This window comes from Larimichthys crocea, chromosome XVI, assembly GCF_000972845.2.
Source record: "Larimichthys crocea isolate SSNF chromosome XVI, L_crocea_2.0, whole genome shotgun sequence".
Taxonomy (NCBI): domain Eukaryota; kingdom Metazoa; phylum Chordata; class Actinopteri; family Sciaenidae; genus Larimichthys; species Larimichthys crocea.
In genome coordinates this window covers 12,890,750-12,904,484 of record NC_040026.1, presented here as the reverse complement: position 1 = coordinate 12,904,484, position 13,735 = coordinate 12,890,750, and the positions used below count along the sequence as shown (strand labels likewise).

General features: G+C 42.2%; 1 long non-coding RNA gene across 2 annotated transcripts in view; it reads left to right on the top strand.

Annotated features, from left to right (window-relative positions):
* LOC113747896 (uncharacterized) overlaps positions 1-13,735 on the top strand; it is a 224,686-nt gene that overhangs the window by 22,047 nt on the left and 188,904 nt on the right. The window lies entirely within an intron of this gene.

Below are 13,735 nucleotides of genomic sequence, written 5' to 3'. Positions count from 1 at the left end.
TGAAGTTGAGAACATTTGAGTTTTTGCTACGCAGTATTCAAACTTTTTCATCCATTCTGGAATTATACACATATCTAAACTTACCTCCCAATATAAGAGTAGGGTATGAAATAAGAGGGTATAGTCCTACTTTTCTTCTCATCAGACATTGTTTTGTGTAAATGTAGCCACTTGAAGTCCTGCTCTCAAAATCTAGCAGTATTATCTGCAAAATAGCCATAATAAAAGTTGTAACTATACATCGGAAGAGGCTTTTCACAGTTATGTTAGTATATGATACAAGATTGGATTCATATTTCTAATGCATACATGTGCAATAATCATTTAAATGTTGTAGCAGGTCTGCTTTACATACTGCTGTGTGGATTATTATGCAAGTATGCATCATATTTTATGTTTTAAAGAGGGCATCTTAATCTGCAGTGTATCATGCAGGTCTAATTTTAACTGTTACACACACAGAGTGGAGTATTTCCTTCTGAGACAAGCTGGAGTGAGAAGCAGAAAATAGAAAAGTACAAGCACCCCAAAATTATACTTAGTCAATGCGCTGTCCACCACTGGCAACTGTATTAACGTGCATCATCTGCAGGCTTATTTTCAGCTTTGAGAAGTCCTCATCGAACACACACACACACACACACACACACACACACACACACACACACACACACACACACACACACACTCCCTTTGTCCTCTCTCTGCAGCCAAAACACAGTGTGACTCTCTCAATCAGAGTAACATGAAATGTTCTGTGGTCAGTGATGGTAACCTGCCTGCACACACACACACACACACACACACACACACGCCCCCTTTGATTGTTTATTATGCTTTGTGGAGATGTGGAAATGTAAATCTCACTCCGGGCTAATGTGGACAACATGTGCTACCTGAAGTCGCTTTTAATAGCTCACAGATGTCAGGTAGAGCTAATTTCACTGGGCTGCTGCCGCTCGCTTGGTCACTCTGGACACGTATGCCCCTTTTTTTTTTTTTCTCAACAGATACAAATCTCTTTTTTTTTCTATTTCTTTCTCCTCGTTTCTGTGTCTGAATGCTGTAATGGTGCTTTTTTGCATTTATTCAGACTACTCAAACTCTGAATCACTCTGTAATTCTTTCTCTCTGACCAATTAGACCTGTGGTTCCAAAACACTAAAGTCTAACATGAGCGACTCCTTCTCTCCCCCCACCCGGCTGGTTTATTTACACGAGACATGCTTATTTAAGATACTCACTTTGAACACAAATAGAAGGGAGCAGTTTGGCTCTGGGTTAATAGCTCGTGGGACGATGCTGCGGTGGCGTGTGCGCTGCGTGCCGTTACACAAGGCCACCAGAACGCGACCGTGTTTGCTTGTAAAGCTACAGAGGCGTGAACGCATTGACTCACAGAGCTGCAGCGGAGGGGTGGAAAACATGGTGTTGCTATTGACAGAGTAAATACAGCTAATGGAGGCCTGCAAAAGAAGAGGAGCTGGATGGAGAGGATGGAGAGGTGGAAGGACAAAGAGGAAAATCAGAAGTGTAAATGGAAGATAAAGAGGCAGAAGTATGTTGGCAATAAGAGAGACATGAAGGACAACTATATGTAGGTATAAAACAAAAGAATGCTGAAGGGTCCAGATGTCATTGAGCAGATCTGCATACCTCAAACACACCTAAAACACACACACACACACTCACGTGACAGGCTGCACATGTGACCTCTACTCCCACGGAACATCTTGTCAAAACTGGAAAAACAAAAAAACAAATCTGAGATCAACATATGGTTGAACAGGAATACACTCCTCCTCTTCCTCCTCCTCCACATGTCACACCTTCAAGTTGGACCCAAAAAATGATTCATATGACAACTGTTAGATAATAAACAAGAGAGCTCAACTTCAACTAAAGTGAGTTAATTTCAGATCTGGAACTTCCCAAGATAGTTTTTCTCAAATGTGTCCAACAGAACAATTTGTGAGAGATGTGTCAGTGGTTTCAGAGCTAGTGCATGATGAAAGTGCCGTCCATTCCGTGGTCTTTCAGGTGGCCGGGGACGACCAGAGGCTGGTGGGCGCAGGCAAGTTAGGCAGGCTGGGGCGAGGTCTTGGGAAACTTCTCATCTTGACTTGGAGCTACAGCGTAAAAATTCTGAGCAAACAGTGGGAGTCAACTGCTAAACTCTGTCTGCTTTTCTTTGGGAGTCCCAGCAGGCCTGCTTGACATTTCAGAGCCTCACACCGTATGGTAGTGTGTCCAGGTTTTTGATCAGTGCATTAATATTTGCATTAACCAGGTATATTTCTCTCAGAAATACGATATATGCTGCGATGACAGCAGAATTAATGCAATGTCGGCAGAATGGGAATAGCAGGGAAACTTCTTGGTACTCTGGCATGGGAGAATCTGAAATTCAAAGTGTTGTGGAGAAATTGCTGAAGTCAAAGGTCAATGGTGAGGTCTGGAGGGAAGAAAGTGTTCAGGAGGCTCTGATGTCTTATGCTGTATTATTTATTGACGCTTGGCCAAGGAGAATTAGAGACACTCTCAAAGTTCATCAGAAGTGCCTGAGTCGGTCTCACATTCTGCCCAACTCATCCTGGTGGATAAACTTTAAACCCCAAGATAACACCACAAATACTACACGCCCAGAATTAGTCAAAGAGAATGCTTTTACCCATGGAGGTGTTATTCTCTATATTTATTCTATTATCTATTATGACTAGGAAGGCAGCAATAGGTCTCTTCGACCCTGACCACCACAGTGTTGAGATAGACTGGCACCTACTATTCCCAATCAAAGCCAAACAACTAATACTTTCGAGGACCTCAAGGCCCACATGTGACCTTGTGTAACCTAAGGATAGAAAATTCCATAACACAAAGATGGTTACCCTCAGTGCTAACTTGTAGTCACACCATTCAAATAGCTGAAATTAGACGGTGTGCTGTGTTTTAGGTGGTTTGTTCATCCGTCAAGCCAGTTTTAAAGAAACAGTGTATAGCTATAGATTTTATTTAGATGTACAGTAGCTCTCAGATGATGGTGGCTTTACAGCAATGTGTCAATGGTTTCTTGACCCCCTTTTTTACCTAGTTGGAGTTAGATAGCTCCAACTCTGAAATACAACTAAGAGACATTGATATTTTTTTCAGGTCAGTTGTGGTTTAAATGATACAAAGTGAATGTGGCAACAGGTCTGTCTGGTATTTTGTCATAGGAGGAAATGCACCGGTCCAACAAAATGACACTAAAGATGGATTTGGTACTTTCAAATGTGCCAGTAGGACATTCCATTGCCACACCTAAATGGAATACAGCCATTATTAATGCTACTAGTTGTGTGGGTGTCAAAAAGTCACAGTCACGATGATTAAATCTTTTATTTTTGGACGACCTTCTCAAAACCACCCCTGCACCATGATCAGCACTTTTCTGCCATTGATCCACATATTCAACATGTTCTTTAAAACATAACTAAAATACAGCACTTTAGTGTTGCATTACTCCTAATTCCAAAGCTCAGCAGTAGGTAGTTATTTAGTTACTGAAGTGAAAATAGTTTGTAACAAACTTAGATGAATGAACAGCAAAGACGCTGATTTTGCTGCAGCAGTCGTTCGATAGGTTTCTGTGGATGTTTTGCTACATTATGCTATATGATGCCTTTACTGAAGCGTGAAACTGTCAAAACTATGCATGCTCTCATTTGCAGCAGTTCAAATAGGTCTGCTGTTGTGTTCATTGAAACAATCAAGCAGAACTGAGAACTGTAGGTGGTAAAGAAAAAAAAGAATGTGGCTGTCATCTTCCTGTGTTTTCTAACTAAAATGGAATATGTCTCCCTCTCTGTCAGTCCTTCGATTTTCTCAACAACAAATTATCCATTGGACACTTGTGGGTATTGTGTATTGTTGAGGACCTAAGGAAGTGCAATGTTATAGTATAAAATAATAGCTAAATCCATGAAAAATTGTGACCAGCGTGGTCAAGACTGATGCATCAGTAAAAGTTGTTGTAAGTCGACTTACAGATATAAGGTATATTTCTATGAATGTCTTTAAAATATCTTTGACTTACCCCAGCAACTCTTCAGCACAATTTTTGTTTTTGGGCTCATCATTATTCCCATAAATGATATTTTAATGGTACAAACTGCACCTTGATAAAATAATGACCATTTATTGCCGGTGGCAGTTGTGTGATGACAGCATGGAGAAGATCAGAGGTATTGGAATACCAAAGCGAGAATCTGGAGGAAGCATCTCATCTCTGGGTGCCTGTAGCCCTCAGATAGGTGTGACGTGCCATTCTTAGAAGGTTGGGAGTGATTAATAGCCGCATCATGCCTGTGTGTGTCTGTTCTGCTCTGATCTGAGCGTCTGGGCACCGGGTGTCTGTTGACTGAACGTCATTCTGCTCCTCATGCTGTTTAAACAACACTTAGAAAAGACCCAGGCAACTCCCGGGGAGGATTGCTCTGTCTGCCATCCGTCACTGACCTAACTCCTGCTGCCAGACTCTCCCTCCATGTCTCTGTTTCTGTCTAAATCCAAGATTCAATATCTCAGGTTCTTTCTTTTTTTTGCTTTTAAATGACATTAGCTAAGCAAAAACCTGGGCTGAAAATCACCCAAGATAATCCTGTCCAAAAGTCAGGAGTCAACACTCTTCTCCAGACTAAATCCTGCAGAAAACAGACCCGAACACTTCATGCCCCTGGACGCATTTCTCAGCAACCCAAAGTTGTTGCTGATTAAAATATGTGCATTAGCTGATCATACCACACTGTACGAGAGGTTGGAAAAGCGAGAGGAAACCCAATCCACACGGGCTGAGTCGAAAAAGCCGCAAAGGAGTACCATTTCCCTCCGAAGATATGGCTTGTGCAAACAGCCCCTCGCTTTAACAATAACAATGGTCTCACCCAGCCAGGCCAAGCTAACTAATGACAGATCCACACCTTAATGCTGAGCAGTTGTTTGGGTTTAGGCGAGGGAGGACGTGTGTGTGTGTGTGTGTGTGTGTGTGTGGGGTGGGTTTTTTTTGGGGGGGAGGAAGAATGGCAGTTGTCAGCGGGTGGCTCGTGCCGCTGGAAAACTCCCTCCTTCTTTCCTTCCTTCCCTGGACAGCGAGCAGCACCCATGATTCGGGCGGAGATTGTGGGAGAAAAAGCTCTGACGCAGCGAAACGCTACTCTGAGCGACGGAGGACGTCCAACCATAACGCAGCACATTTTTACTGCTTATTGAATTGTGCTGGAGGCAGGATGGAGTGCAGGAGAGAGAGAGAGGGGAAAGGCAGACTTCTAAAATTATTCCTCCGTGTGTTTTCGGTCCTCTCTCTTTTGTAACAGTTACAGCTTGTCTCTTGGCCAAGAAAGTGCTCCATTTCCTTTCTGGGCCGCTCTCTGTCTCTACAGTTGTGGTTGATGGTAATTGATGCCTTGGAGTGTGTAATGATTTGATGTGCTTACGAGGGTTATTTGGCTTCAGGTGGGAGCAAATCTAATCTTGCATGAGCATTGTAAGTTCACAAGCAAACTCGGAGTGTCTCGTTCCATCTGTAGAAGATGCCTGATCAAATCAAATGTCATAGAGTACCTGTATTATTGAGTGCTTGAGGATCAAACCTGCCTCCTTAGATTTACGTGAAGGCACGCCGCTGCTGTCATTCTCCCAGTTTTGCCGGTCCTACAGAAAAACTGCGGTCTTCTTCCTTCACTCCGCTCCGAAACTCCGTGATCTACTTAATGAAACAGTGATGATATCTCACTGCTTTGGCAGGCTCGCTTCAGCTGCGTCCCTCCATCCTGCTTTAACCACAGCCATCCGGATTAAAAGACCACTTTTAAAGGAAGGAAGACTTACAAATGTTTAAAGCCATTTGGCAAACCGTGGTAAGAATCAGTCCATATAGTCCCCCTTCTGGCTTTAATCCAGCATTCGCTCTGCAGAGGAAGTTTTGGTTGTTATGCTTTAAAATGGTATACATAGGTATTATTTGAAAAGTGTTTCTGTACCGGCTACTTGGCACTTATTGTACTTTTTTATTTGTTTTAGTAAAATGTTCAATCAGTTACAGCTTGACTCCAGCCTTGCTCCGTTTCCTTTTTTCCAGTTTTTTTTCATTTGTACTTTCTTTTTATTTGTCACAGTAAAATGTTAGTTGAACCCATTTGTTTGGAAAAAAACAATGATTTTCATATTTACAGACTTACAGACTGTTATTCCAAAGTTTTTACAGTCTAATCATCTGATCGACCTAGTCAACTAGGTCTTTATCACTTGTTCTCTTTTGTTTGATTATAATGATATTAAGATGTAGTTAAACTGGATAGCCCAAATTTAGACAAGCCAAACATTGGCTCTAGATCTGGCCTTTGACATTTTTCACCCATATAGTGGTTCCCATGGTTATTCCTTTATGCTAGGAAGAAGATAGAGGCAAGGCAGTTGCAGTCAGCAACTACACTAATTACAATTACAATACATTAAATAAATTGCTTTTCTTGGACATACTGTATGTCACCATGCGATTGGACAGAGGGAAGACAGCCGAGTATAAAGTATAAAAATATTACAGTACTGTGACTCTCCTGTCTTTTAGTGTAAAGTAGCAGAGATGGTGTGAAGTGAGAGAAGCAGTGTTTCACCGCTGTCGTCTGGTGAAACACTGACACGTCCGGCTCCAGGCTTTCATAACTCAGACTACATGTAGAGAACGCATGCCGAGCCAGTCAGCATCCGCTCTCTGTCTTGTAACCCAGCAGACTCAGTAACCTCGTGCAGATTCCAGGACTCTGGCATGGGGCTGTGGCGTACAATCTGTGCGTGTATTCCTGTGGCACCACACAATGGTAGTAAAAGGGTCTCTTTTTTTTCATTCTCGTTTGGCTACATGAGAACTGAATTAGATTTGCTTCAGCCCTGTTGCCCTCTTAATCTATTTTGGGACAGTGTTACAGAAGTGAGTTGAATTTCTGAGTGATACAGTAGGTGCAGTTTCCAGATGTTGGGGTTCTCTCTCAGGATTGTACAGGGTTTTATTATTTGCAGAAAATAAGGTTTGTGGTTAACATAAGCCTGAGAAAATTCAGTTAATAACATCCATTATTATCTCCACTGAGAGCTGTTTGTTGTTACAAATTGCTCTCTACTGCAGTAGAGTAACATCATGGCAGACTATTGAAACATTAGTGGTGATGATGATGAGAACGGATAAGCTTTCTACTTGTATCAATTACATGTGTTGTCAAAGACGATGTGTTAAAACTGGTGAGTATAATGAGCATGTGTTTGCTTACTTTACTTAAAACTCAATGAAGAAATTGACAAATTGTGACTGTCTTATGTAAATACTGGTTTGGCCTAGAGAAGACCTCATCAGCGGACCAATCTGTACTGACGGGGGTTATTGAAGTAATATATCAACAATTCTGTTTTGCCTTTTGGCTTGAGAGCAAACTTTTTGATGGTCGCACAACTGTCTCGGGATTCTGCACGGTTGACTGTAGCTCCAAACTTCGATCAACACAATATTTAACGCTGTGTAAGTAGAATTTGTGGCCATTTTGAAAGCCAGAATTAATGCAAAATCCAAGATGGCAAATTGTAATGCACTTCTGCAGAAACCTCCTCACTGCCAAGGTGATCTGGTTAATGTGAATGCAAATTATCATGATGTATATGTTTTCAACATTTTCCTTTCATTAGTCACCTACATGTAAAAAAGAATCATTAGGTTTTTGCTATCATACAATTGGCTTTTTATATCCACAAATGCCGCCATGCACCATGTTTGTACAGTTGCCTAGAACGGACAAACTAAACACGGACTAGGGCTTTTTGTGTATTTCATGGCTTTAGTTTCTCCTTCGTTAAGAGGGAGTGGATGAGGCAATGGGGTTGCAGTCAGCAAGCCAAGTCAACTACACCTCTAGATGCCACCAAATCCCACACACTGCTCCTTTTAATATATGTATTCTGACAAAGTAAAAGCAGAACATTTAAATTTCTCTCATCTCTCAGCATGTTTTCTGCAATACAAAATATATAATGTGACATTGCCCAAGAAGACGAGAGCAGCAGGTGTGAATGTACTTCGTTTAGCTGACGTTGTCAATATTCCATTTGTCTTACGTTGGAGAAACTTTGCCACCAATCTTCATCCACACTCCTTAACATATTTTTCCCATTTAAACCAATAAACATGTGGTGTGCCGGCTACCGCACACTCAAACAATGTGAATGCAGCATTGCGTCATTTGTGAGTGTCTGTGAATAAGCACCCTGCTGAATTAGACCTAGTTCTTGTGCACTGTGTGTGGATGTTGTGGTGATACCAAGCTGTGCTGATATAAAACAAGCCAGCTGTGGTATCGCATCCAGTCTTGATTTGCCACATCTGGTCTCATCACCTCATGAGCTTTCACATTGTCAAAGTCTTCCTGCAGCATCCTGATCGTTTAATTCCACACTAGGCAGAGTTTATCTCTCAAAGCTCTGTGTGATTGTCTCCATGAGGCGCAGCCCCGGTCTAAATCAGATTCAGATGGAAGCCAACAAATCCATTGTCAGGAATCACTTCTTACCTCTACTTTACCTTTTTAAACCAACTATTGACTTGCGATGTTTGATTTGAATTTCTCAAATTGTTTGTGAGGTCATGGCTGGTGGGGCTTTAAAGCGGTATTACGTAGTAAATGACGTGACCACCACCGCAACCTCCTACATCTGTTTTTTCGACATTGAAACCAGCAGTGAAACTTATTTCCCTTTAAAATGTCAGCTCCGTAATGTTTTCACAATGGCCATCTTGCCAGTTCAATTACGGTTCTCTTGTACGGCTTAATGAACAGTTCTGCTTCTCTACTTCCAGCTAAGATTTCTGCACTCGAATTAGCTCTGAATAAAATAATCCACCAAATGGTTTATGTTATACAACACTTTAACATGCACCAAGTCATTCCGTATCGAGGATGAGGAGGAAATGAGATCGGTAGTTACGGCGATGCTGACTCAAAACGTCCACTCCATAACTCTCCGCCAACACGACAGCCCTTTCCAATCTGTTTAGCCTCAATAATAACTCCACGCTGGATTTCTTCCTACTGTTTGGACAGCGCCAGTTTTCTGTGCCCGTACAGGTCATACCTCTTTTCTTTACAATGCTACGGTACTGCTCTCCCCTCTCCTCTAACCTGTCTCATGTCTGCACCGCCTCACCGTGCTAGTGTTACATGCGGCGCTAGGAAATTGCCCAGTCTGATTTCCTGCCATCAAAATGTCTTAGCGTAGCCTTCACACAGCACGAAAAGAAACAGGACATGGGGAGCAGGGAGAGGTCATCCTTTTATCAGCTGAAATCATAAGAGGACTTTGAGTTGAACTCACTTACTGTAAGAGTCAGTATCAGCCAATATCTCATTGTTGCACTGAGCAGAAATGATAGAAATAGTTTGAATGAACATCACAGAGTTAGTCCAAAGTCTTTTCCTGCCATGTAACTTATGCATGCTGGGATAGGCTCCAGTCCCCAGTGATCATAAGTAACAGAAAAAAGTAGGTATAAAGTAGGAATACATTCACAGAGATGAACTACAATAGTTCCAGTCTGAACGGACTGGTATTAAATCAGCACAAAGAAGCTTTCACTTAGTGTCAGAACTTCTCAATGATGAATATCCCTTGCATATTTGAAATATCGTGGCCTTTTATATGGCTAAATGTTTGCAAACTGTTGCTCATTTACATAATTGCATGACACTGAGTCTTTGTGGTGACCATTTCATCCTACGTTTGGGTTTAAAAGAAGACTTTATTTACTTAACTAATCCATGTGGAATTTTTTTGTACACGTTCAGGCCTAAAATACAACCCTAAACACAAAGGGCTCATAGACATGCAAATGTGGATAGAGGGTAGCAGCGCATTGGGGGTAGTTAGGGGTTCAGTGCCTTGTCCAGGAGGTGAACTGGAGTGAACTGGTATGAACTGGCACCTCGCTACACTAGACTTGAAGCAGTTACCCTCCGGTTCCCAAGCCAAGTCCCTACTGACTAAGACTAAGTCCCATGTTAGTTTGACCCAACTTTCCACCCCAATCGAGCTCCTTACATGGACTTTGTGACCCTTTATACCTTTACACTACTATCATGTAAACCTGATGCTCCTCATACATATGTTTGTGGTTTTTGTGCATCTGTATGCAATGCAGACGGATGTGACAAAACATCTGTATTTGACTCTGGACCTAGGAATGAAAACTGGTTGGTCTGGGTCTAGCTACCAGATGCCCGATGGTGCCAGCTAGTCGCTAACTTTGCCAATGTTTCGTTGTTCTTGGCCGGTAGCCAGTTAGTTTATTTTAACTTTTCAAATTTGTTTTTGGTAAAAACAGATTTTTGCTTACTAGCTGGCTCTCATAAACCTGATGTTTCCCTTCTTGAGTAACCTTTTATAGTTATTTTCAAAATCTTTACCATTTAGTACCATTTACCACTTACCATAGTTACCATTTTTACTGTTTGTAGGTAGCATCATAGCTAAGAAGGGAAAACAATGTTTAGCATGCCAACAGAACAGATCACAGCATAATCATAATGAACAGCACATAAAGAAGAGTTCAGCTCTGGATTTAGGAGTGTTTTGTATTTTGTTGAACTTAATCATTTTTAACCTCAACAGCCAAACTCTCCAGCTTTGTCTCATCAGGAAATGTCTTTTTGAGTATCATGTTTGTAACGACAGGAAGGTCTGGATAAAGGTCTCAAAAATGAGTTGGTCCTCATTACGACCAGTCACTGTGACAACTTTAAAACCAGAAAAGAAGTAGTTCTATCAGTGAATAAGAGAATAAGTAGCCCCGTGTGTGCCAAGTGAGGAAGCAAATCTGAAAAAAAGTTTTTTTGGCCTCCTCGGACCTAAAAAGAAAGGGAGATAATGAAAAGATGTGTTGGGTCCAGCTTTCTCTGGACTGAGCACATGGCTTGCTGGTGCTTAAGGGACAGTTTTACATTTCACTGTTCAGTTTCGATTCGACATTTCCTGTGTGCCAAATAGATTTCGAGCCAGTGACCATACCCATAATTTGGGCAAATAGGGTGAATCCACAGGGTCTCAATTATAGAGGATGGCACACTCTTTTCTTAAGCTGCCTCAATTTGTGATTTCGGCGGAAAGGATGGATGTATTTTTACATCAAACCCTTGCCAAGTGCAGCTTTAAAGCCTACTCTGTAAAACTCAGGAACCATACTAAGCTCTGGTTTGTTCAGTCCTCTTGAACTCTGAGCCATGAGCTGAGCTGCTCATCGCACCACTGAGGCTCGTAATTAAAAATCTCCAGTTACTTCCTCCTTACCTCTGCTGACCCCGGCCTCGTGGCTCAGTCGTACCCAAGGCCAGTGAGCCGCCTCTGGGGAGCCACAGGAGGAACTTGGCCTGGGCGCTGGACGGAGACCGGACGGCGTTGGGAAGTAATGGGGATGTTGACTCAAGTGTGACTAGGGTGGGCGGACGTGACCGCTGAAGAAGAGCGTGCCAGGTAAACACTGTGCAATCACGATGCCAGGATAGCCTTACTTATGATGCCAGTGTGTAGGCAGCTAAACTGTGTTATTCGGCTTTTTGTGTTGAGGCCGAAAACTGTGGAGGTCTGAATGTGACCAAACAGACGGAGAGAAACAAAAACAAAGACAAACAGACAGAATGAGAAGAAGACTGAACGAAAGAGACAGGAACACACTGAAAGCGATCATGTTCCTGTCTCTGGGGGTGTTATTAAAGCGGCATCTAACACCCAGGAATGCAGGAATGTCCGCTGACGTCTTTCTCATCAGGTAGAAAGAACGAGACGGGGTGGAGAAAGTTTCGTCTTGTTTCAGGAAGGATACTGATACTGCAGGGCCATCTGAGGATTCAAATATTGCCACTCAGGGGAAAGACAGGAAGGCAGAGGTATCCCTTCTGTGAAGAATGAAGCAGAACAACAGTCAGAGAGCAACAAAGACGAAGAAGTATTCAAACTTAAAACCATGATCCTTCACGGCGAATCAGCCAAGGCTAAAGGTAACACTGGCTCCCTGTCACCGGGACCCCCTCCTGTAGTGCCAGCCCACTGTGGTGAGTGAGCGGTGGAGTAGCAGAGGGCCTAATGTACAGTGCGCACTCTGTCTATCTCATAGGCTCATTCAGCCGTGTGGTTTGGCAGGTAGAGTGGCGATGTAGGTGGCTGCGAGTGAAGATATGGAGACCTATGTGTGCCCAGCTTAAGTATTCAATTTACCTCTGCCATTAGGACACATTACACATTGGGTCTGTGTGTGGAGAGGGCAAAAGTGTTGGCTTATTGCAGCTAATCCCTCACCTTTAGCCTGCACTTGGCATTGTGTGCCGCCATATGTTTGTCATGCAGCTCAGGTTTAGGACTCTAATAAGGAAGTCCATGTCTAAGCTTCTTCAAACAGTGCAGCAAAGCACCCGCTATCAGCTGACTGGGTGAGCAGCGAGGAGGAACGTCCTCTTCCAGTTAACAGTGCTGCTCCTTACATACATACCTACTCAGAGGTATTCCCAAACGTCTGCCAGACATATATCAGCGCTGTTTCATATCAAAGACCTTTATTTTGGCAATCACAGATGTTTGCTTGGAATTAGCACTTTTTAATAAACTCGTTTGGTTCTGTACATAGTGTTAATGCACAGGAAAAACACCAGCTAAAACCTTTTGACGTCTGTCTGGGTAATATGGGCTTATAGGAAGCTTAGACAACTTCCCATAAGACAACATAGAGCCATGCAGGGTTTCGTAGCACAAATGCCCTTTGTGGGGCACACAGAGTGGGCTCTCTTGAAGTCTCGAAGTAGAGAAAATGATCCCCCCCCCTCAAAAAAAAAAAAAGGTCAAGTAGTAGCTATTGTAGGAGTACTACTTTCTGTACACTACACGCTGAATATACAATGTCTGCAAGAGGATTGTTGGTTTTGTTAGGTTCTCTCAGTTTTGTCAGAGGAGATTGGTAGTTGTGTGGAACTTCATTTACCAGTTAAACTTTAGAATTCAGTGTCAGATAAAAGTACAACACCTTCACTTTAACTTTAACTGCTGGCAAAGTCAAGAATAAAACCAATTTCTTATGTTCCTCAGGGGCTACGAATTCTCTCCAAAGGCCTCCATTAGGTACACATCTTCTTTGTGATATGTTTTAGAGTGACTGTACAAAATAGCATTTGTCATGATGAAAAATATGTTACAGATATGACTAGTACAAAACTGGTAGTGTTGTCTACTGTTTGCATTTGATTGGATGTAAGACTTTTTATCAGGGCTGAAACCAGCAGGAGGAACACAGATTTTTGCTACTTACACTTTTTTTGTCATGCACTTGTCAATGTTATATTGTTGTTAGCAAGAAGGCTCCTGGTTTGAACCTTGTCTCTGGGTACTCCGGTTTCGTCCCACAGTCCAAAGACACACACTCTAAATTGCACGAGGACTTCTCTTGCCCTAAATCACCTGGGATAGGCTCCCTGATGAGGATAAGCGATTACAGAGAATGGATGGATGCATAGATTGTTGTTAATCTACATGTTAAGTGTGACTGGATTTGCTGACGACTTGGCACAAATAAAATGAGCAGAGGTGCTTTTTTTTTTTTTTTAAAGAAAAGAACACATGTTATTATAAAATAACAGCAAGTAAAATGTAAGAATGTTATAAAAAGAAATACTGGGACAGA